Source organism: Oncorhynchus gorbuscha, linkage group LG13, assembly GCF_021184085.1.
Source record: "Oncorhynchus gorbuscha isolate QuinsamMale2020 ecotype Even-year linkage group LG13, OgorEven_v1.0, whole genome shotgun sequence".
Classification (NCBI taxonomy): Eukaryota; Metazoa; Chordata; class Actinopteri; order Salmoniformes; family Salmonidae; genus Oncorhynchus; species Oncorhynchus gorbuscha.
In genome coordinates, this window is record NC_060185.1 from 71,185,142 (window position 1) to 71,210,330 (window position 25,189).

Here is a 25,189-nt window from a genome sequence, read left to right on the forward strand (position 1 = left end):
GTGGAATGTGGTAAGGAAATCGGAGAACGCTATAATTTGAGAAATCCAGATCCCTTTTTTCCCCCCAGCAAGAGAGATACTTCATGAAACATGTGGACAAAGGCTCAGTGGAACAAGTCACTCCTAGTGATTCTTTTGATCAGCAAAACGCTTTTGTGTCCTTGGCTCTTTACACATTCCGGACTCTTTGTGTGAATGATAAAAGTTAGGAACAATTAGTGTCTGTGGACAATCCCCTTACACATCATCTCCGCTGATGCTACTGGCAGTCAGTACCTTACAATCAGAAACACCTTTATTCACCAAGCACATTTACACATACTCAGTGATATGGTGCTAAACGTGATAAACATTTAGAGGCAGAATACAGACAACGGAGTTTAAACCTCTTAAGGATCTGACCTTTTTTTTCAATTTTCCTCCAAATCTAACTGCCTGTAGCTCCGGACCTGAAGCAAGGATGTGCATATTCTTGATACTATTTGAAATGAAACACTTTGATGTTTGTGGAAATGTGAAATGAATGTAGGAGAATATAACACATTAGAGCTGGTAAAAGATAATACTAAAAAAAAACATGTTTTTTTATTGCCATTTTTTAAATGCAAGATAAAGGCCATTATGTATTTTTCCAATGCAGGCTCAATTTAGATTTTGGCCACTAGATGGCAGCAGTGTATGTGCACCGTTTTATGCTGATCCAATGAACCATTGCTTTTCTGTTCAAAATGTTGTATCAAGACTGCCCAAATGTGCCTAATTGGTTTATTAACTTTTCAAGTTCATAACTGTCCACTCTCCTCAAACAATAGCATGGTATTATTTCACTGTAATAGCTACTGTAAATTGGACAGTGCAGTTAGATTAACAATAATTGACTCTTTCTGCCAACCACAGATATGTCTATGTCCTGGGAAATGTTCTTGTTACTTACAACCTTTTGCTAATTGCATTAGCCTACGTTAGCTCAACAGCCTGCAGGGGAACCACCAATCCGTGAGAGGTTAAACAAAGTTTCCATAAAAATATTATATAATACAACAATGCCAAGTTAGTCTCTTCTGGGGGATCAAATGGGTATAAGGTACATTGGAGGCCTTATAACAGACACCTGTGTCACTTGGTCACTCTAAATAGCACAGTTGGCGATTTGATAGAGTATTTGGTGTTGACTGCCAACAGGAAACTAACACAAAAAAAGTAAAGGTCACTCCTTTACAAAAGAGATAAAACATGGCAGTGAAAGTTGATATGCAGTTACGTTGATTGATGTTGAACTTGAGTCTGCAGAGGAGAACTCCAGATTATGGCTTCTCCATTTGTTTTTTCTATGCTCTCATTATCGCCCACTCTATCGCTTCCCCCCGGGGGACACAATCCATTCAGGAATTGGAGGTAGTCCATGCGATGTGCAAAAAGATAATGAATACTCCCATGTCACAACGCACCGTGCTTACCTGGTTGCAGACAGGTTGGAGGCAGGTGGCTTCTGTGTAAGATAAGACGGAGGGTAGTGTTCTGTGCACGCACAGGAAACAGGGTTACAAATCAGCATATTGTTCCCTATCACTGTGTGGGCCCCTATCCTCTATGGATGGGGCAGCCGCAAATCTGTCTGTGTGTGTGTGTGTGTGTGTGTGTGTGTGTGTGTGTGTGTGTGTGTGTGTGTGTGTGTGTGTGTGTGTGTGTGTGTGTGTGTGTGTGTGTGTGTGTGTGTGTGTGTGTGTGTGTGTGTGTGTGTGTGTGTAGTGTGTGTGTACGCGTATGTGTGTGTGTCTAGGAATTCAGTCAGTCAGAGGCACATTTACACCACTTTAACCACATCCTCCTTTCTCAGACTGCTCCTTGGTGGGATGGAGATAACAGCATGTTTATGTGATGCCTTTCAACAGACAGTGGAAACAAGGGGAAAACCCACAGGTGCCCCCGAGCTGTCCGTCTGGAAAGACGTCACCTACTGATGTGGGACCCTAGTCAGATCAAATCATGAATGAAGTGTTTTACGGTACGGTAAATCTCATGACTTCTTACACTATACATTGGGATTTATGGTTGAACTTTCAATGTCACGGGCACAAGTACAGTGAAATGCCTTTCTTGCAAACTCAAAACCCAACAATTCAGTAATCAATATCAATGAGGCACTCTAAATGACATAAGGGAGAAAAAAACATGAGACATAAAAATAAGTTGGGTGATAAAGATTTAGCAGTTATATTGTACCTGGGAATGATAAAAACGTCAAGAGACCGGACAACATTTCCAGTCAGTTGTATGTAATGTGTTTCCTGTTATACACTGAACCAAACATTTAAAACGCAACCGGTAAATTGTTGGTCGCATGTTTAATGAGTTGAAATAAAAGATCCCAGAAATTTTCCATTCGCACAAAAAGCTTATTTCTCAAAAACAATTGGCAAAAATGTATTTACATCTTTATTAGTGAGGTGTGGTTTATCAATAAGCTGATTAAACAGCATGATCATTACACAGGTGCACCTTCTGCTGGGGACGATAAAAGGTCACTCTAAAATGGTGTCACAACACAATGCCACACATGTCTCACATTGAGGGAGCATGCAATGTTGAGGGAAGGACTGGTCCTTCTCCTACTCTACCCTGTATGATGAGGGGCTGGTCCTTCCACTACTTTACCCTGCATGATGAGGACTGGTCCATCTCCTAATCTACCCTGCATGATGAGGACTGGTCCATCTCCTATTCTAACCTGCATGATGAGGACTGGTCCATCTCCTATTCTACCCTGCATGATGAGGGTACCGTTATTGCCATAGAATTCTGTTACCCAAAAATGGCTTATTACACAAGTCTAGAACCAACACATAGTTATGGCAGTACCCATTTCGACTCTAATCTGTATGTCTGTTTCCTGGTATAATATGGGATATTTAGTACCGAGAGAGCAGCTGGGATGCTGGGTGTGACAGCTGATCCCTTCCAGAATGTGCCATCACTTACAGATCGGCAGTTCTCTTGTGACCTAAACCAAACTCTGCTTTCATCCAGAGCTGCCTGCAGGGGTTCTACCTCCAGTATAGCTTTTGTGCGTGTCTGCCCCCTAGGCCCTTTTATAGTCTTGCAATATGAGTTTCGGAACAATAGCCACTGGCTAATGCAATAGAACACTTCTGCCAATCCACTGGCAGTGTGCTGTAGACCTGGTCTGGTTAGAGATTGGAGCACTTGTCTGGTCTTGTTAGAGATTGGAGCTCATGTCTGGTCTTGTTAGAGATTGGAGCGAGTGTCTGGTCTTGTTAGAGATTAGAGCGAGTGTCTGGTCTTGTTAGAGATTGGAGCGAGTGGCTAGATTGGAGCACGTGTCTGATATTGTTTGAAATTGGAGCACGTGACCTACACGGTGATGTAAAATGTAATCTCTAAGCATGCTGAAATATACGATATGCAATACCCATTGAACGTTGTCTGTTGTCTTTTTTTCATGTAGTGTCACTGAGGCCATGATCAACAGCATGATATTCAGAGAGTAATGACAGATAAATAAAGGGTGTTCCTACCCGTCTCTATGAGCTGCCAGCAAGCTGTACTTATTGGTTTGGCTCCACATTTCACTCTTTATCATTAAGCCTGTTTGAGAACACAAGTGTACAACATTGGCTAACATAAATACACTATCCTGGTGGTAGAGCTGCAACACTGAGGTCAACCCGTTAATCTCATTGTGTGTGTGTGTGTGTGTGTGTGTGTGTGTGTGTGTGTGTGTGTGTGTGTGTGTGTGTGTGTGTGTGTGTGTGTGTGTGTGTGTGTGTGTGTGTGTGTGTGTGTGTGTGTGTGTGTGTGTGTGTGTGTGTGTGTGTGTGTGTGTGTGTGTGTGTGTGTGTGTGTGTGTGTGTGTGTGTGTGTGTGTGTGTGTGTTAGAGATTAGGGACAGCTGCACAACTTTTTTCAGACCTCTGCTTCCATTAGTAAACTTGTTACATCGCTTCAGGTAACAAATGTAACCTGTAGGAGCCAGTTTTGACGTACCTGACACTTGCCATACTTTGAGGATCTTGAAACCCGAATGAGAACTTTTTACTAGCTTGGGGAGCGTAAACATTTATTCTTTTTTTTTTAAGAGTGGAAAAAAAACTGCCGGCTGTCAGAGCTGTAGATTCTGTTTCACTTGTCCATTTTTATCCGGAATCAAAGCCGATTTGTACCATTTCCAAAACCAGCGTGTTTGGCCCTGCAATGAGGAAAGACAACCATGTTATTTATTTTCAAGCTAGAGCCTAGAGGTTGTACTTAACTAGGTGATGATAGCGCTTCACATGCCATATTGTGGCTTGAGAGAAACCGGCTGAACTGCAATGCAGTCCAAACAGTCTCTAGTCCACAGCAGTAATTTATGCTGATGGAACTAGTGTTACTTGTCAGCTTAGTGCCCTTGGTGTTTTATGATCTTGTCACATTAATGAAATATTGTGCATGTTAGGATTGCTCAAATTCCAGCTCAACTTTTAAACTTTACCTAGCCTCAACAAATGATGTAAGCAGTTAAATGGAGCATTGAAGTCATTCAAAGGCCACCACTGGATTGAAAACACAAACGTCAATGATAGATCTTGTACAAATAATATGTCCACAGCTCTGTTAGAACTCATAGGGTGCCAGGTGTTTCAATTGTTGGTTCAATTAAAACACATGTTATTTTGATCATCGTACCTGAATTGGGAGCAGGCTCGTGATGGACGAAAACGCAAACACTGGTAAAACAGACAGGAGGTACTGTGCACTCGCTACTGTGTCCTATTTGTATCTCTCAACGTGGTAAACATAAATATAGAAGCAAACGGGGGCATCTCATGTCAAAACCTTCATTATGACCTACTCATTTGGGGAATTACATCACAAAAATCCAGTCACACTCTTGCCATAAGGAATGAATGTCTCATTGAAAAACAGCAGAGCCTATAGTTGCCTGGCAGCCTGGTGTCTCCCAGGCCCTGAACATGTTCAAGTTGTATCATGCACTGCTCCATTATTCCTCGAGGTAAAGACGCTTACTGGGTAGTCTCAGCGGTGCGGCTTGGTGTATGGTTTCTTCCGCAGGGCTTTCATGTTGTCAGTGCTATTTCCTACTGTGTTGAGACAAGGTCTTGGGCAACAAGTCAGATAAAACTGCTTGAAACAATAATATGTGGTGGGGGAATATGTTCGTCTTGTCTTTAAGACAGGATTCTGTTTGTTTTATGGGTTATTGAACCAAGCCACAGAGAGCGCATGTGTTCTTATTAGGCTCTGCACGTGCTAGGTTGAGGGGTTGGTTGTATGTAGTGCAGATAGCTGTGTGAATATACGTGCTGGGAATCCTGTGAACATTGATATACAGTACAGTGTTGTCCACATGCGTAGTGAAATAGCATTTGAACTCACTAGACTGCGTTGCAATAATGGCTTGCTACACCGTCAACTCAGTACAAGTTCAACCACTAGAACAAAATGTATTGCTCTGACAATGTTCGACTTGAGTTTCATGAAGAATATCTGGTGACGAAAGTAGGTAGAGTGCATATAATGTGTTCCGTTCATGAAACATCAACAAACAACATCCACTGTCTAAGCCTTAGTGAGCCGTGAAAAGGGAGTGGTTATACGAAGAACAGAATGCCAGGTACCAGCATGAAATGTTCAAGTGAACACAAACAATGTAGAAGGTGTCCTGTTCTCGTTTCGATTTCCCTGGTACAAATGCAAATTGACCGTGTTGAAGTGTTTGAATGCCCATGTCGTGTGACCTAAAATGGTTGCTGTGCATGCAATGTCCAAAATCACACTTTTAACATGAACCTCGAACACATTGTTGAACACATATTAGGGCTTTTTGGTGAGAAGGCAGGCAGAACACAAGGAAATGGTGATTGTTGTACAGTCCTTCCTATGGCCACAGAATTCTGCCACGACTGTATAGCTTTCCGTTGTGTTCACCCACATTTAGGCTGTGTCTCAAATGACACCCTATTCCCTACATACTGCACTACTTAGTGCACTACATACGGTATAGGGTGCCTTTTGGGATGCGGCCTTAACCTCTTTGCCAGTGCCCTTGTCAATCAGAATAGGTGCGACAAGTAAACCCTCTGCTCCCTAGCTGCCTCTGGCTTTCTCTGGCTCCAGTCCACGGCTGAGTGTCAAAGGGGGGAGAGGGAGCTGGTAAGTATCCCCATGTTCTGCAGGACACAATGGGGCTCTGACAGGCCCTTTCTGACGGCCTCATCTGCCTTGTCAGTTGTGATAAGTTGCTCGGATAAAGAAGAACAGAGACACAGCTGCGCATGCTAATAGAATAACTGTGGTGGGATCTCAGGCCAGGGCGGAAGCACACTAGGGTACTCATTTGGAAATGTGTACCCCCCCCCCCTACTCATTAGCAGTGCCAAGGACTTGTGGATTTATTCTAACCTGGCGATTTCCCCTCAACAACTCTGACCAGTGTGGAGAAAAAAAATATATAAAAAGATGTATTAACATGTCCGGCCATAGAGACAAAACAACTCTGTGAATACAGTGCGGCTTTCACACATTAAAAAAATCCATCTGTAGGCATTTGATAGTTTGGCTTCGGCAGGGGTCTCAGAGGTCTCGTCTGCAGCTGCTCTCGCTTTGCTCGTCCATTTTAGAGAAAGAAATGTGGTCAGTGGGGAGGGCCAAATGAAACCTGCTTCCCCAGCACAGGGGAAATACCCTGGTTGACTTACAGCCTATATGCCACATAATGGGGACAAGTAATGCATGCCAGCGCCTAAAACGAGTTAGCGCTAAGATTGTATCAATGACAATACCTTCTTAGCTACATACCTACATAGCGTATTGCAATTCTTTGATGGCCACAACATGTCCTACGAGCAAAAATGTAGCAAGCAAAGCCTCTTTTCCCAAACTATTGACACAATCCATGCTCTGTGCCATCTAATTCCCGGATGCCGGATGATCCTATCCCTCAAATCCCCCCAAATCCCATGAACAGTGGTCCCTGAGAGGCCTTGTTTACCCAGAGTTCCCGGCCGTGGCTGTCCCCCGCTTCCCCTCGCACGACACAGTCACGCACTCATCAGTTAATGCGGAACATCTGGCAGGATTAGCCGTGTCAGGCCAATCAGAGCCTAGCTGACAGATCCCAATGAAATGCCATTCTGCAGCTGCGCCCAGCATTCACGTCTCAGTAGACTCCTACCTCTCTTTTTTTTCTAATTAGCCCAGCCGGGTCCAGCGCGATCAGCAGAGAGGAAGCGGATAGAGAGAGGGAAAGAACGAGAGAGAAAGAGGAAGAGATCCCGAACTATGCGCCACCTGCTCCAAACGTTTGTGACTATAAATCTCGGGAGATGAACCATGCAGGCTGGAGAGAAGAGGGAGAGAAGAGAAAGAGAGGGCAAGTGTGAGAGAGCACCCAGCCATTCGAGGCAGGCTGACGGAACTGTGGATGGGAATTGGAGCGAGAAAGTGTTGTAATATAATTATACATGTCATTTAGCAAACACTTTTATCCAAAGCGACTTAGTCACGCTTGCATACATTTCACGTATGGGTGGTCGCGGGAATCGAACGCTCTACCCTGGTGTCATAAACACCATGCTCTACCAACTGAGCTATAAAGGACCCTAGCACCTTTGTCTCAACACTGCTGGGCCTCATCGTGGGCTTTGCTTGGCCCTGCACAGACAGTTTGCCAGCGTCTGATCCTTGCCAGCGTCTGATCCCCACCAGCTGCTAACCAGACAGAGACCAATCTTTCACTAGCTGCACAGACCCAAGGCCACTCCAAGCAGGATATTTGAAAACATTGTTTTTGTCCACAGAGGTCATGGCCTTGTGTAATTGTATTTCCCAGAATTTGAACGGACATAGCGATAGTACCTGTCTTGTGTCTGTTTCTCATAACACCAATTTGTAGCCAATTAAAATAATATATTTTATTTTTGAACATTTTGGTTATTTAGCAGACACTCTTATATGAAGTGACTTACAATAAGTGCCATAATCATGGCAAGAAAGAAAAAAGAAGAAAAAAAGAGTTCCTAGCAACAGGCACAGAGCTTGTAAGGTATGCAGCTAGTAAGGTATGCATTTAAGATAAAGATAAAGATAAATCTGTTCTTTAGTAAATGTGGATATGTTGGTGTTTGACTGAAATATAATTTTAGAAATGAACATGCGTGCGGAATGTGGTCTACTGACAGAGCTAGGGAAAGACTCCCAAAGTGCTTTTAGTTCCCAACCACCTCCTCCACAGTCCCTATCAGACACAACCAGATCAACCTCTCAAATGAACCAGATGGTTCCTATTAAACGCGAGTAAGGCTCCATTCCAAAACACTACACTCTTGGAAAAAAAAATTTCCAAAAGGGTTCTACAGCTGTCCCCATAGGAGAACTCGTCTTGGTTCCAAATTTAACTGTTTTGGGATCCATGTAGAACATTCTGTGGAAAAAAAGATTCTACATGGAAACAAAAGGGGTTCTTCAAAGGTTTCTTCTATGGGGACAGCGGAAGAACACGTTTTGGTTCTAGATAGCAACTTTTTGTCTAAGACTGTACTGGAGAGCTTTGAATTCTTAGAACTCTCTCTGCTCCTTTCATCTCTTCTACTTCCATCTCTAATTGCTCAGTTTCATCGAAAGTATCAGATATTGTCCTTTAGAAAATTACAACCAAAAATGTATTTTATTTGATTCCCAGTTGAAACACCAGGGAGAAGGTATTCTGCTCGTGTTCCCCAGATGGTGGGTAAAGGAATGGGTGTGTTTTGGACCCTGGCCACGTCATCTCCACAGATATTGGATGCTCCATATGCTCCAACTGTCAAATGCACACAATACCTTTCCCATTCCTAATAATTTTATTTATCACATGCGCCAAATACAACTGGTGTAAACCTTACAGTGAAATGCTTACTTAACCAACAATGCAATTTGAAGACAAATACCTAAAAAATATATATAAAAAATAAAGTAACAAATAGTTCAAGAGCAGCAGTAAATAACAATAGCGAGGCTATATACAAGGGGTTCTGGTACAGAGTCAAAGTTCTCATACACTTCACACCTGAATTGTTTTGTTGGTGGTGAAACCCTTGGATATTCACACCTGAAGATGAAAATGTGTTCACAGTTAACAGCTTGCCAAGCATCTATAGGTGCGTTCAAAAAGCGTTCACCCATGTTCAGGACAGCCACTTCTTGGAGGCACATCTGGGAAAGCTCGACCTCAGCATGTGCGGTATGTCTGAAGGGCCAGGGTGGTAAGCAGGAAGAGCTCTGCAATCTCCAGAGCAGCCCTCCTCCACCAACTCCCACTTCCTGACGATGACAGCCCAATTCCTCCACTGACATTCCTTCTACCCCCCCCCTCTATACTCATCCCAACATACCTATCATTCCATCTTTGTCAGACCTTATTTCAAATGCTAATGGATCCATCTCAGTTGGCGGCTGAGCAAAGCCTATTTGCTTATTCTGTTCCCTGCAGTCTTCCATGTAACCAAGAGGACATTTGACTTGTATGTGAAGTGTACAGTGCATTTGGAAAGTATTCAGACCCCTTGAATTTTCCATATTTTGTTACGTCACAGCCTTGTTCCAAAATGGATTAAGAAAAAAATGTCCTCAATCTACACACAATAGCCCATAATAAAAAAAATGTATTTACACAAGTAGTCAGACCTTTTGCTATTTTGTTTGAATTTGAGCTCAGGTGCATCCTTGAGATGTTTCTACAATTTGATTGTAGTCCACCTTTGTACATTTAATTGATTGGACATGATTTGGAAAGGCACACACCTGTCTGTATAATGTCCCACAGTTGACAGTGCATGTCATAGCAAAAACCAAGCATTGAAGTTTAAGGAATTGTCCGTAGAGCTCAGAGACAGGATTGTGTCGAGGCACAGATCTGGGGAAAGGTAACATAAAATGTCTGCAGTATTGAAGGTCCACAAGAACACAGTGGCCTCCATAATTTTTAAATTGAAGAAGTTTGCAACCACCAAGATTCTTCATAGAGCTGGTCGTCCGGCCAAACTGAGCAATTGGGGGGGAAGGGCCTTGGTCAGGGAGGTGAACCGATGGTCACTGACAGAGCTCTAGAGTTCCCCTGTGAGATGGCAGAACCTTCCAGAAGGACAACCATCTCTGCATCACTCCACCAATCAGGCCTTTATGGTAGAGTGGCAAGATGGATGTCACTCCTCAGTAAAAGGCACATGACAGGCCGCTTGGAGTTTGCCAAAATCCACCTAAAGACTCTCAGACAGTGACAAACATGATTATCTGATCTGATGAAACCAAGATTGAACTCTTTGGCCTGAATGCCAAGCGTCACACTGGAGGAACCCTGGCACTTTCCCTACGGTGAAGGATGGTAGTGGCTGCATCAGGCTGTGGGGATGTTTTTCAGCGGCAGGGACCGGGAGACTAGTCAGGATCGAGGGAAAGATGAAGAGAGGAAAGTACAGAGAGATCCTTGGTGACAACCTGCTCCAGAGCACTCAGGACCTCAGACTGGGGTGAAGGTTCACCTTCCAACAGGACAACAACCCCTAAGCACACAGCCAAGACAACACAGGAGTGGTTTTGGGACAAATCTCTGAATGTCCTTGAGGGGCCCAGCCAGAGCCTGGACTTGAACCCAATCTAATATCTCTGGAGAGACCTGAAATTAGCTGTGCAGTGACGCTCGCCATCTAACCTGACAGAGCTTGAGATGATTTGCAGAGAAGAATGAGAGAAACTCCCCAAATACAGGTGTGCCAAGTTTGTAGTGCCTTACCCAAGAAGACTTGAGGCTGTAATCGCTGCCAAAGGTCCTTCAACAAAGTACTGAGTAAAGAGTCTGAATACTTGTAAATGTGATATTTCCTTTTTTTTTTTTTTGTAAACATTTCTAAAAACCTGATTTGCTTTGTCATTATGGGGTATTGTGTGTAGATTAATGAGGGATTTAAAAAAATATCCATTTTAGAATAAGGCTGTAACATAACAAAATGTGGAGAAAGTCAAGGGTCTAAATACTTTCCGAATGCACTGCATGTTTGTAACTTCAGGAACTGGGTCGTAGTTGAAGGCTAATGGCCTGTTTTATGGTGTTACGTTTTGTAATGAAGATAAATGTTGAGGATCAGTTGCTTTACTGGGTAAAATGGTGCAGGTAAATGCATTGAGTTTGTTCATAAGAATGTTAGAATTCAAGTATAATGTCATAAAAATGTTGTAAGAAAAAAATGTATGTCCAATAGAGAACCAGCCACACCTTTGTATCACGTTCAGAGCTCCATTGTTGAATCAGTAGTAAAGTTTCTGAGAAGTATTTTGGAGCATGGTACATGTTCTTTGTAAGTTTAACCTGTGTCATGTGTTCTCTGAACAGCCCCCATGTGAGCGATACCACTGAGTCAAGCCTGAACCAAGTGATCTGCAGTCAAAATGTTGTAAACCTTTTGTAAACAAAACCCAATGTGAGACCCCTTAAAACACTGTTATCATAGCCTGCTTTCTTCCTCTCGTCTCTTCAGTCAAAGATCATAAAACCCTTATCTGTTCCTCAGCCCCTTTTGTCCAACGCTGACTGGCTGTGCACTAGTGATCAGGTGTTGTAAACACCCATCTCATTTTCCATAGCCCCAAAAGGAAATGCAAGCTGTCTGGGACTTGTGCAATGTGTGTATGATTATGATTGTATTTCCAGCAGCGGGGATATATGGGAATTGGACACGGGGGCACACAAGTCAGGACATATGGGCAGTAATGCAAGGCGAACGCTTTATGGGCTTTCAACCTGCAAACATTATAGCGATGTCGCTTTTGCTCTGAAAACAAATTGCATCGGAAATATATGGCCCGTAAAGTTTGCCAAACCTCAGTGCATGTGTGGCAAAGCATGAAAGTATGCCATTAAAAAAAGGTTCATGTCTGGTTGCCTGTGTCATATGTGGAACCGACTTCAAGAGAGGCAGAGCAACCAAGACATGTACAGTTGAAGTCGGGAGTTTACATACACTTAGGTTGGAGTGACTAAAACTAATTTTTCAACCACTCCACAAATTTCTTGTTAACAAACTATAGTTTTGGGAAGTCGGTTAGGACATCTACTTTGTGAATGACACAAGTCATTTTTCCAACAATTGTTTACAGACCGATTATTTCACTTATAATTCACTGTATCACAAATCCAGTGGGTCAGAAGTTTACATACACTAAGTTGACTGTGCCTTTAAACAGCTTGGAAAAATCCAGAAAATGGGTTTATGGCTTTAGAAGCTTCTGATAGGCTAATTGACATCATTTTAGTCAATTAGAGGTGTACCTGTAGATGTATTTCAAGGCCTACCTTCAAACTCAGTGCCTCTTTGCTTGACATCATGGAAAAATCTAAATAAATCAGCCAAGACCTCGGAGAAAAAATTGTATAGACCTCCACAAGTCTGGTTCATCCATGGGAGCAATATCCAAACGCCTAAAGGTACCACGTTCATCTGTACAAACAATAGTACGCAAGTATAAACACTATGAGACCACACAGCCATCATACCGCTCAGGAAGTAGACACGTTCTGTCTCCTAGAGATGAACGTACTTTGGTGCGAAAAATGCAAATCAATCCCAGAACAACAGCAAAGGACCCTGTGAAGATACTGGAGGAAACAGGGTACAAAAGTATCTATATCCACAGTAAAACGAGTCCTATATCGACATAACCTGAAAGGCCGCTCAGCAAGGAAAAAGCCACTATTCCAAAACTACCATAAAAAAGCCAGACTAAGGCTTGAAACTGCACATGGGGACAAAGATCGTGCTTCTGGTCTGATGAAACAAAAATAGAACTGTTTGGCCATAATGACCATCGTTATGTTTGGAGGAAAAAGGGGGAAGCTTGCAAGCCGAAGAACACCATCCCAACCGTGAAGCACCGGGGTGGCAGCATCATGTTGTTGAGGTGCTTTGTTGCAGGAGGGACTTGTACACTTCACAAAATAGATGGCATAATGAGGATGGAAAATTATGTGGATATATTGAAGTAACATTTTAAGACCTCAGTCAGGAAGTTAACACTTGGTTGCAAATGGGTCTTCCAAATGGATATTAACCCCAAGCATACTTCCATAGTTGTGGTAAAATGGCTTAAGGACAACAAAGTCAAGGTATTGGAGTGGCCATCACAAAGCCCTGACCTCAATCTTATATAACATTTTTGGGCAGAACTGAAAAAGAGTGTGCGAGCAAGGAGGCCTACAAACCTGACTCAGTTACACCAGCTCTGTCAGGAGGAATGGGCCAAAATTCAACCAAATTATTGTGGAAGGCAACCCGAAACGTTTGACCCAAGTTAAACAATTTAAAGGCAATGCTACCAAATACAAATTGAGTGTATGTAAACTTCTGACCCACTGGGAATGTGATGAAATAAATAAAAGCTGAAATAAATACTCTACTCTACAATTATACAGACATTTCACATTCTTAAAATGAAGTGGTGATCCTAACTGACCTAAAACAGGGATTTTTTTACTCAGATGAAATGTCAGGAATTGTGAAAAACCAAGTCTTAATGAATTTGGCTAAGCTGTATGTAAACATCCAACTTCAGCTGTATATCTAGATCTCATATTCTATACCTGGATACATTCGTAAAGTTGCAGGTTTCTCAGTCAGCAATTGGCGTTCTTTCTAAACAGTGATTTACCTCCCACAGTCCCAACATTATGGCAGACCGTTATCAGGTGACCGAGCATTACCAAATAGATTGATGGGGTGAAACTATCGCTTTTAGTTCCAGCCCTGTTGCTACCAGGTCAGAGTTGTTTCCAGATGTCATCCCCCTATGAGTTAGCGACCTCTTCCAAAGAGAAGGGATAACCTCAGAGTGCCTCTAGTTAGCCAGTGCCTACCCACCCCTCATCGACGACTACAGAGGTGGGTGGGCCACACAAATAATGCCCTTTAGCCCTCAGCTAAGGGAGGCGATGCGCATGGAATGTTGCAGGTGTTCACGTGATTGGCCAGTCCCAAGATGAAGCGAGCCATGATGAAGTGGTCTCTGTGAATAGGAGTTGGCAAAGCTAAGAAAATATGCAGCTTCAAAGCTACAAGTTGTTAATAAGACGCAAATTAAAGTGCTGTCAAATGTCTGTCATTAATGTAGAGTTCCGAATGCCAGGTTTATCCTATAGATCTAATATTGTTTTAAAGTAACTTTTGAAACGAAATTAATTCCAGTGAATTAAAAGTTGAACTTCAAATACTTAAAGCTAACCTAATGTAGTAACCATTGGTACTATTGGTTGGCTTTGCCTTAGGTACTAAGTAACTATCTTTTCTTCCACTACACAAAGTGGCACTGGTAACAAATGAGGATTTTCTCTTCTGTAATGATTACCACTAGTACAATTACCACTTCAACATCCTTCTCCCAGACACTGTGTTAACGGTAGCAAGGAGCAAGCTAAAAACAGCCATCTTTTTTCCCCTCTACATTCTGAATGGGAGGTAATCAATTGGTAGTCCAATTGAAATTCATTTGTCCTATAATCCCAGAGTGTTTGTGTCAAGTATACAATTTGATCCAACTATGCAAATGAAATATGAAAATCCCCTGTGGTCTCCTTTATGACTTGAATTCAACTGTCCCTCAGCACCTTGTTGCCATTGTTGGATCTTGTCAGGACAGGCCAGGACATACTTGACATTGTTTTGCACCTTAACCTTCCTTTGTTGAGGTTCTTAAGGAAGTGACCTGGAACAATTGGCTTAAAATCAAGAAGACTTAACTTAGAAACTTTTGTAAGTGCTTTGTAAAAGCTCCGGAGGGAAAAGGTCTTAAGTCATTAATTCTGTCCTGGATCACCACTGATCCCTGTTTAAAAGATAAAAAAGGATGTTCCTTTGCTCTTTTCCATATACCATGTGGACGTTGTTGATCCTAATACTTTTTTTCTACATTGTGTATCACTTGCATTTAAAACTTCAATTTTCACTATAATTCCGTTCCATAATAACCTGGTTACAGAGATTTACCTCCCAAAACCACTCCCTTTCCCCGGGATAAATAACTGCCAGAAACCAGTAAATTATGATATATTATTTCTATGAACAGCATGGCGTGAAATGGAACTGTTAAATGAAATGCCATGTGTAAATCTGTCTTCTCTATGGCCTCTGCATGATGAAGCAACGCTCAGGGTGGGGACAGACCATCTCATTTCACAATACATGTAGACCTATCATCTCATCTGTAACTTTTTTTTATTTTGACAGGTAAGCCTACATTTCCTGCAGCATAGCCTATGCTTTAGTCATTTAATGACCGAATGTGCATCTAATTTACCCATCTCCATCTGGCTTTCGGGGGGCACTTTGCTTTTTTAAATTGTAAAGATTTGTTTTATTGCTGCTGAAAAAGAGTTAGAACAGCCTATCACTCAAATATCATTGCTTTAAATCAGTGCACACGCGACCACTTTCTCTCAGTCGCTCTCACAGCAGCTCTCTCTCGCAGTCTCTCTCTCACGGTCTCTCTCACAGTCTCTCTCTTACAGTCTCTTTCTCTCACAGTCTCTCTCTCTCACAGCAGCTCTCTCTCGCAGTCTCTCTCCAACTCCCTCTCCAACTGCATCCAAAATAGATCATCCTAAATTGATATATATAGCCCTATACAATGCGTTTGGAAAGTATTCAGACCTCTTGACTTTTTCCACAATTTGTTACGTTGCAATCCTCATTTTCACTCAATACCACACACAATACCCCATAATAACAAAGCAAAAACTTTTTTTTAAATAGTTGCACATTTATAAAAACTAAAACTGAAATATCACATTTACATAAGCATTCAGATCCTTTACTCAATACTTTGTTGAAGAACCTTTTGCAGCGATTACAGACTCAAGTCTTCTTGGGTATGACTCTACAAGCTTGGCCCACCTGTATTTGGGGAATTTCTCCCATTTTTCTCTACAGATCCTCTCAAGCTCTGTCAGGTTGGATGGGGAGTGTCACTGCACAGCTATTTTCAGGTCTCTCCAGAGATTTTAGATCGGGTTCAAGTCCAGGCTCTGGTTGGGCCACTCAAGGCTGGCTGGGTCATTCAAGGACATTCAGAGTCCTAAGGTGAACCTTAGCCCCAGTCTGAGGTCCTGAGCGCCATTCATCTTCCCCTCGATCCTGACTAATCTTCCTTGCCACTGAAAAACATCACCACAGCATGATGCTGCCACCACCATGCTTCACCGTAGGGATGGCGCCAGGTTTCCTCCAGGCGTGACTCTTGGCATTCAGGCCAGGGAATAATGTTTGCCATAGTCTGAGTCCTTTAGGTGAATTTTGGCAAACTCCAAGCGGGCTGTCATGTGCCTTTTACTGAGGAGTAGTTTCCGCCTGGCCACTCTACCATAAAGGCCTGATTGATTGAGTGCAGAAGAGATGGTGGATCTTCTGGAAGGTTATAGGGAGGGGTCACACCGGTGTTGACTTTGCCATGCCAAGTATAGGTAAGCCTCTCCCTTTTAGGCATCAGTTCACAGTAGGCCCGGGGCTGGCCTAGGAAATGTGCCCGAAACATTTACGGTCACCAGTATTTAGGTCCAAACTGGACTCATATTCAATGTTCAGGTTTTCTAGGAAACGTACTTTATGGCTGATAAAAACAACAATTTTACAAATAGCTATGTTGACAAACCCAACTAGCTAATCATTGAAATAATGTCCTCTTTGATTGTTTTTCTGAGATTAAATTACATAATCTTTCCTCTCAACTGACATAGTTACATAATGAGGAATGTTTTGAAAGAGACCATCAGTCATAATCAGGAAGAGGACATTAATGTGTATCCTACTATATATTCCAAGTCAATCCTTGCTCTAAATTTTCCAGTTCAATTTGTAAAAGGAATAAAAGGATAAAGTCTTTGTGAACGGTCTTGTTGCTGTTTAAATAAATCAGAATTTACAAGCTTGACAAGGAGCTTGTGTTCTTCAATGGGCTGAAGAGGTTGGTTTTTCTTCATTCATTGGCATCTTTTAAATGTGCCCCAGTCTTGGTTGTGCTGTCCCCAACATCACCACGGCCACCCACCATGGGATTGTAGTCTGCTACTCTGATCTTCCTCCTCTAAAGCTTTCTCTTCTTCTCTTTTATTTGTATTCGGCCCCGTAAACAAACCCCACAGCAAAAGAATGGGTCATATAAATGAACTAGTAGTCTTTTTATATCCGTTTACTGTTAGTGTTAGCAGGGCCTTTATGATTCCACTGGCTCCAGTGACGGCTGGAATACAGGGCAGGGGAGAACGGCCCGTCTCCTCCACAGCCATTTAACGTCTCATAACCTTGAAGCCTTTATTTTAACGGCCAGTAAATTGTGTCTGGGAGTAAACTCCTTTACGGAGCCCTCTCTGTAATGAGCCTCATTCAGACGACTTCAAATATTCAAGGGTGTTTGAGCACGTTTTTTGAAAACAGTTCTAACACACTTTTTGCACGTTCATTGACCAAAACCTTGTGTTAGGAATGGAGGTAGTTAGTGCCTAGGTGCAGGGGTAGACACTTCAAACAGACATTTGGGTCTGTCGGGAAAATGGTGTCAAATAGTACATGCATTATAGATCACAAACAGTGTGACAGAAAGTACTGACATCCCGTGCTAAAGTACTGACATCCCGTGCTAAAGTACTGACATCCCGTGCTAAAGTACTGACATCCCGTGCTAAGCTGAGACCATATGCTGTGGGGGAAAAGGTGCTACTTAAAAAGGAAAGCAGTTATTTATCTGGGCTGATCATTAGCCCGGCTCATTCTCCCTGTCTTTCTTCCCCTTCAACTCCTCATCATCCCCTTTAACTGCCACATCAAAAGGTCTGTCTCATCCTCTTGCCCCCACCAGGCTGAGTGTGTGTCCCTCCCAGTGCCTTCATGTCAGCATGGCCACTTCTCATTCAACAGTGTCTCCTCTCCCCTGTCACGGCATAGTTAAACCTGGCTTATACGCCCGTTCTTTATCCCTCTGATGCCTTTAGCCCGTCAAAGCTGACCAGGGCGGGGGGGCGACGACCGGACGTGGGATCAGCCAGTTCAATTTCAGTTCAGGAAGTGTATCTCCAAGATGGCCCATTGGATTTAGGCCCCAAATGGCCCTTTTTGAATCTTGAATTGAAATTTCAGCTAATTCTCCTACATTAACTTGGAAATGACTTCCGACTTAGTGTTAAACCCTGAATCACTCCAACTTTTCAGCGGAAGCTGGTGGGCAATTTAACAGGAATCCCTGAGTGCACTGTGCAAGCTGACTCGCTCGGTTGCTCACGGCTACCTTAAACTGTACTAACATGCCTGTAATGTTTAACTAGCATGTGGCAATATCGCAGCAGAAAGGGAGAGATGGGGGAGTTGTTCATTAAAAGCTCCAAATTGATTATTTCCTTTCCAGTGTTTACTTGTCATACAGGCCTTTCGGGTTTACTTCCGAACCTGAGTTAACACAATGACCTTATCTCACATGGAAGCCGATTGTGCAACCATTGCCCTCCAGTTATCGCTGTACCATAGCCAAAGTTAATAGCGTTTCCGTTTTTTCCTGGAATCTGTGGCTGCTAGGCGTTTCTCAGATGTCGGTTTGCGAAATAAAATATTTATTCAATGGAGCACAGAATAGCTATAAGAAAACAATTAACTTTTGCAATGTTGCAAAATGAAACGTTTTATGAAATGACATTTGAAAGCATGTACTGCATTTGACTTCCTTCCATACCTGACATTATTATGAATATCCTACACAGAATTAGGATCTGCATATTGAATGTCTGAAAAACATGGTCTCACTCAAAATAATGGCCAAAAATGGTGGATTACAACTATAAAACTGTCACTGACTCGAAATACTAGTATACATGAATAAGGAAATCAGATGGACGTAAGAATGGAGAGAATCTTTGTATATTGCACCATACATTATGGTGGATATCAAAGCCAGTTTTTCAGCCATGTTAAATAATAATATAATAATATATACCATTTAGCAGACGCTTTTATCCAAAGCGACTTACAGTTATGTGTGCATACATTCTACGTAAATCACAGATGGAACCCACCCACGAGCAGCAATTCCACTGTTGGTGTTCATTTGATTAATGTGTGTGTGTGTGTGTGTGTGTGTGTGTGTGTGTGTGTGTGTGTGTGTGTGTGTGTGTGTGTGTGTGTGTGTGTGTGTGTGTGTGTGTGTGTGTGTGTGTGTGTGTGTGTGTGTGTGTGTGTGTGTGTGTGTGTGTGTGTGTGTGTGTGTGTGTGTGTGTGTGTGTGTGTGTGTGTGTGTGTGTGTGTGTGTGTAATCCTTTTAGATGCCCATCTGAGGAGTTGTTCCCGGCAGACCCATAAGCATTGTGTGTCAACGTGCAAAAGCATTCATAGGTGGTGACATCATTCAGGTACATTATAGTGTTTCACCTTTGACAAAGGTTGATTTAATATCTGTCAACTTATGTTTCGGGGGAGATTTCATTTTTGGGGAAGAAATTCTACACTGCATGGCTAACAATGGATCACAGCTAAAACAATTTGGTATTCAAAGACGTAGTGAGCTTACGTGGGTTACTGAGGATCCATCTTCTCTTGGTTAAAGTTACTGTTTAGTGAGGTTAGGAGCCAGGTACACCGTTATGTCTGATAGTATAAAACAGATTATAGCATGTACAGCACTAAATTACAGCATGTTTCTACTAATGCCAGTAATAGTAATATACTGTGGTACTACCATACCATGCGTAGTTATTCTTTCATATTGCTGAATGTTTTCCTCATTAAGTTTCAAGATTTATTAGTCGTATGTACGGGTTCCACATGGTACACACCTTCCAACTAAATGATTACTTGTAGGTTCCTTCTCGACAATGCAACAACAATAAGAAACCATAAAATATAAGAATACAAACAAAGTAAATGGCTCAGTAGAATAGAATAAACATGTTGGCATAATACAGGAAGGCACAATTTATAGTCCAATATTTACACGTTTTAATGTAGTAGTTCGTTAATGGGGTAATTGTAAGGTCAACATTACATGGTTTGATTTGTCATCATGAGTACACGTGTCTGTATTCAATTTGTCCATGGGATGAGACCAGTAACCACTTTAAAGTCTTTATATAAACTCTCAACACTTACTTCCCAAGGCTCCACTGAGTAACACTGGTGCCAAGCAATGCTGACTCAACTTCATTGGCCATGAATGCAGCTTGTAAGCGAGTGTGAGAACGAAGTCAGTGGTTTGCATGACTATATTCTCAACTCATGAGAAACCATGACTCCGAGCTACAGAAAAAGGAAAATGTGTAAGGTTATATTGCTCACACGGGAAGCACGAACATTTATTTGTCAGCCATTTAAACATCCAATGAACAAATTCTCTAGGAGATGACAATGGCTGTCGGCGTATGACTCACATTGGAATGCTGTTGTGACTAACAATCTGAAACGGAAATCGAAATGATTAGTAGCTTGACAAGAACTTAAGCCATTCACATTTGTCACATTTTGATCTAAAGTAAATTGTCAGCACTTCGCACATCTTGAGTGCAAATGCAAACCATGGGATAAATTGAATCCCCTACGAAGGTAGTAATAACTATCTCCTGTAACGGTGCTTCATGTGTCCATATGATGTAAACCACAAGCTGCCATTGATGCCATTACATGGCAGATACAAAGTCGGAGGACTTGAAAAGATGGACATCAAACATGGAGCTTTGTGGAGCACTCAACAGAAGCTTTTTATCATCAAAAAGGTTCCCTCCGTGCCTCTCATCTTGTGGGAACCAGTGTAATAATTAATCTCTCGCCATCGGTTATCACTTTTGTACTGCAGGGAAGGTCTTTTGATCGGAGCTGAAAGGCCATTGTCGACATTAACACATTTTCAGGCCTAGTCGTTGACTCTACTGTACTGCATCATAGACTGTTGTTTCACCACAATGTAACATTTTCAGATAGGGCATTTTTGTTCACCCACATTGCTAAAGTGCCTTTAGCTTGGTTAGCTTTTTCGTCATAAAAAGGTGTCTCTTCTAAACAGTCCAAGCCAGATGAAACATCTATTCACTTCCTTTAAGAAAGTCTCCAATACTGACTAGACCCATTAGGTGGTTTCCTGTCCATAAAACCTGTTTGCAGCCAACTCTCTAACAAACATTACAAATAATGAGTGCTCTCAAAGCTATAAATGCGCTCAAGATATTCCTTCATGCTGGGTGCACATCCTGTGAAAAAGTGTATGTCTGGGCCTAAATTTTCATTAGCACAATAGTTTCTGGCAGCACAGCACCAATATAATAACATGGAAAAGGGCGACGTTAAACTGTCAGACGGGCTGAAATAGATGGGCCGGGCCGAGGGGGCTCAAAAACTGGGTAAATCAATTTGAGCGAGGCTGGAACAGCGAGACACCACAGGAGTCCGGACTGCAGTGGCTGCTTAACTTGGGGGAGTGTTTGCTTCGGTTTCCTCTGCTGCAGTACTGGGGTTATAGGGGTCCGGAGATCTGACCCCTGGATCCTCTTCTGGCTCCAGTGGGGCTCTGTGGCTTGGTTAATGGCCACTGGACTGGAGGTGTCCAATGATATCCTGGACTGATAAGGGGAACACTGGGAGGGGGGGTCATAACTAACAGCCTCCTCAGGCACTCCAAGCAGCCAATTAAGCACGTCTTAAAAACTGGGAGAGGTGGCAACTGGTCTGGCTGCTCAGGTTGTGGAACAGAGTGTGACAGTGGTGTTCATGTCATGTTTGTCATTTATTATCATGTCTTGTCCCTGTGCTCCCCATGCTATTCGTTTCCCTCTGCTGGTCTTATTTGGTTCTTTCCCTCCTTCTATCCCTCTCTCTCCCCCTCCCTCTCTCACTCTCTCGCTCTCTCTTCTCTCTATCGTTCCGTTCCTGCTCCCAGCTGTTCCTATTCCCCTAATCATCATTTAGTCTTCCCACACCTGTTCCCGATCCTTTCCCCTGATTAGAGTCCCTATTTATTCCTTTGTGATCCGTTCCTGTCCCGTCGGTTCCTTGTATTGTATTCACCATGCTGTGATTGCGTTTCGCCCTGTCCTGTCGTGTTTTTGCCGTGATTGTGTATCGCCCTGTCCTGTCGTGTTTTTTGCCTTCATCAGATGCTGCGTGTGAGCAGGTGTCTCTGTCGACTACGGCCTGCGCCTACCCGAAGCGACCTGCAGTCTGTGGCCGCTTCTCCAGTTGTTTCCCCTCTACAAGTCTAGAGGATTTCTGTTATTCCGTTTTGGACTTAAATAAACTCTGTTTCTGTTAAGTCGCTTTTGGGTCCTCTTTCACCTGCATGACAGAAGGAACCGACCAAGGAATGGACCCAGCGACTTCAGACGCTCGTTACACTGCCGTCGAGATCCAAGGAGCCATGCTCGGCAGACACGAGCAGGAATTGTCCGCTGCTCGCCATGCCGTGGAGAACCTGGCCGCTCAGGTTTCCGACCTCTCTGGACAGTTCCAGAGTCTACGTCTCGTGCCACCTGTTACTTCCTGGCCTGCCGAGCCTCCAGAACCTAGGGTTAATAACCCACCTTGCTACTCCGGCCAGCCCACTGAGTGCCGCTCCTTTCTCACGCAGTGTGAGATTGTGTTCTCTCTCCAACCCCACACATACTCTAGAGAGAGAGCTCGGGTTGCTTACGTCATTTCACTCCTTACTGGCCGGGCTCGAGAATGGGGCACAGCTATCTGGGAGGCAAGGGCTGATTGCTCTAACAAATTCCAGAACTTTAAAGAGGAGATGATTCGGGTTTTGACCGTTCAGTTTTTGGTGGGGAGGCTTCTAGGGCCCTGGCTTCCTTATGCCAAGGTGAACGGTCCATAACGGATTATTCCATTGAGTTTCGCACTCTTGCTGCCTCTAGTGAGTGGAACGAGCCGGCGCTGCTCGCTCGTTTTCTGGAGGGACTCCACGCAGTGGTTAAGGATGAGATTCTCTCCCGGGAGGTTCCTTCAGATGTGGACTCTTTGATTGCTCTCGCCATCCGCATAGAACGACGGGTAGATCTTCGTCACCGGGCTCGTGGAAGAGAGCTCGCATCAACGGTGTTTCCCTGCTCCGCATCGCAACCATCTCCCTCCTCTGGCTTTGAGACTGAGCCCATGCAGCTGGGAGGGATTCGCATCTCGAAGAAGGAGAGGGAACGGAGGATCACCAACCGCCTGTGCCTCTATTGCGGAGTTGCTGGACATTTTGTTAATTCATGTCCAGTAAGAGGCCAGAGCCCATCAGTAAGCGGAGGGCTACTGGTGAGCGCTACTACTCAGGCCCCTTCATCTAGATCTTGTACTACTATGTCGGTCCATCTACGCTGGACCGGTTCGGGTGCTACATGCAGTGCTTTGATTGACTCTGGGGCTGAGGGTTGTTTCATGGACGAAGCATGGGCTCGGAAACATAACATTCCTTTCAGACCGTTAGACAGGCCTACGCCCATGTTTGCCTTAGATGGTAGTCATCTTCCCAGTATCAAATTTGAGACACTACCTTTAACTCTCACAGTATCTGGTAACCACAGTGAGACTATTTCTTTTTTGATTTTCCGTTCACCGTTTACACCTGTTGTTTTGGGTCATCCCTGGCTTGTATGTCATAATCCTTCTATTAATTGGTCTAGTAATTCTATCCTATCCTGGAACGTTTCTTGTCATGTGAAGTGTTTAATGTCTGCCATCCCTCCCATTTCTTCTGTCCCTACTTCTCAGGAGGAACCTGGCGATTTGACAGGAGTGCCGGAGGAATATCATGATCTGCGCACGGTCTTCAGTCGGTCCCGAGCCAACTCCCTTCCTCCTCACCGGTCGTATGATTGTAGTATTGATCTCCTTCCGGGGACCACTCCTCCTCGAGGTAGACTATACTCTCTGTCGGCTCCCGAACGTAAGGCTCTCGAGGATTATTTGTCTGTGTCTCTTGACGCCGGTACCATAGTGCCTTCTTCTTCTCCGGCCGGGGCGGGGTTCTTTTTGTTAAAAAGAAGGACGGTACTCTGCGCCCCTGCGTGGATTATCGAGGGCTGAATGACATAACGGTTAAGAATCGTTATCCGCTTCCCCTTATGTCATCAGCCTTCGAGATTCTGCAGGGAGCCAGGTGCTTTACTAAGTTGGACCTTCGTAACGCTTACCATCTCGTGCGCATCAGAGAGGGGGACGAGTGGAAAACGGCGTTTAACACTCCGTTAGGGCATTTTGAGTACCGGGTTCTGCCGTTCGGTCTCGCCAATGTGCCAGCTGTTTTTCAGGCATTAGTTAATGATGTTCTGAGAGACATGCTGAACATTTTTGTTTTTGTCTATCTTGACGATATCCTGATTTTTTCTCCGTCACTCGAGATTCATGTTCAGCACGTTCGACGTGTTCTACAGCGCCTTTTAGAGAATTGTCTCTACGTAAAGGCTGAGAAGTGCTCTTTTCATGTCTCCTCCGTTACTTTTCTCGGTTCCGTTATTTCCGCTGAAGGCATTCAGATGGATTCCGCTAAGGTCCAAGCTGTCAGTGATTGGCCCGTTCCAAGGTCACGTGTCGAGTTGCAGCGCTTTTTAGGTTTCGCTAATTTCTATCGGCGTTTCATTCGTAATTTCGGTCAAGTTGCTGCCCCTCTCACAGCTCTTACTTCTGTCAAGACGTGTTTTAAGTGGTCCGGTTCCGCCCAGGGAGCTTTTGATCTTCTAAAAGAACGTTTTACGTCCGCTCCTATCCTCGTTACTCCTGACGTCACTAGACAATTCATTGTCGAGGTTGACGCTTCAGAGGTAGGCGTGGGAGCCATCCTATCCCAGCGCTTCCAGTCTGACGATAAGGTTCATCCTTGCGCTTATTTTTCTCATCGCCTGTCGCCATCTGAGCGCAACTATGATGTGGGTAACCGTGAACTGCTCGCCATCCGCTTAGCCCTAGGCGAATGGCGACAGTGGTTGGAGGGGGCGACCGTTCCTTTGTCGTTTGGACAGACCATAAGAACCTTGAGTACATCCGTTCTGCCAAACGACTTAATGCCCGTCAAGCTCGTTGGGCGTTGTTTTTCGCTCGTTTCGAGTTTGTGATTTCTTACCGTCCGGGTAGCAAGAACACCAAGCCTGATGCCTTATCCCGTCTGTTTAGTTCTTCTGTGGCTTCTACTGATCCCGAGGGGATTC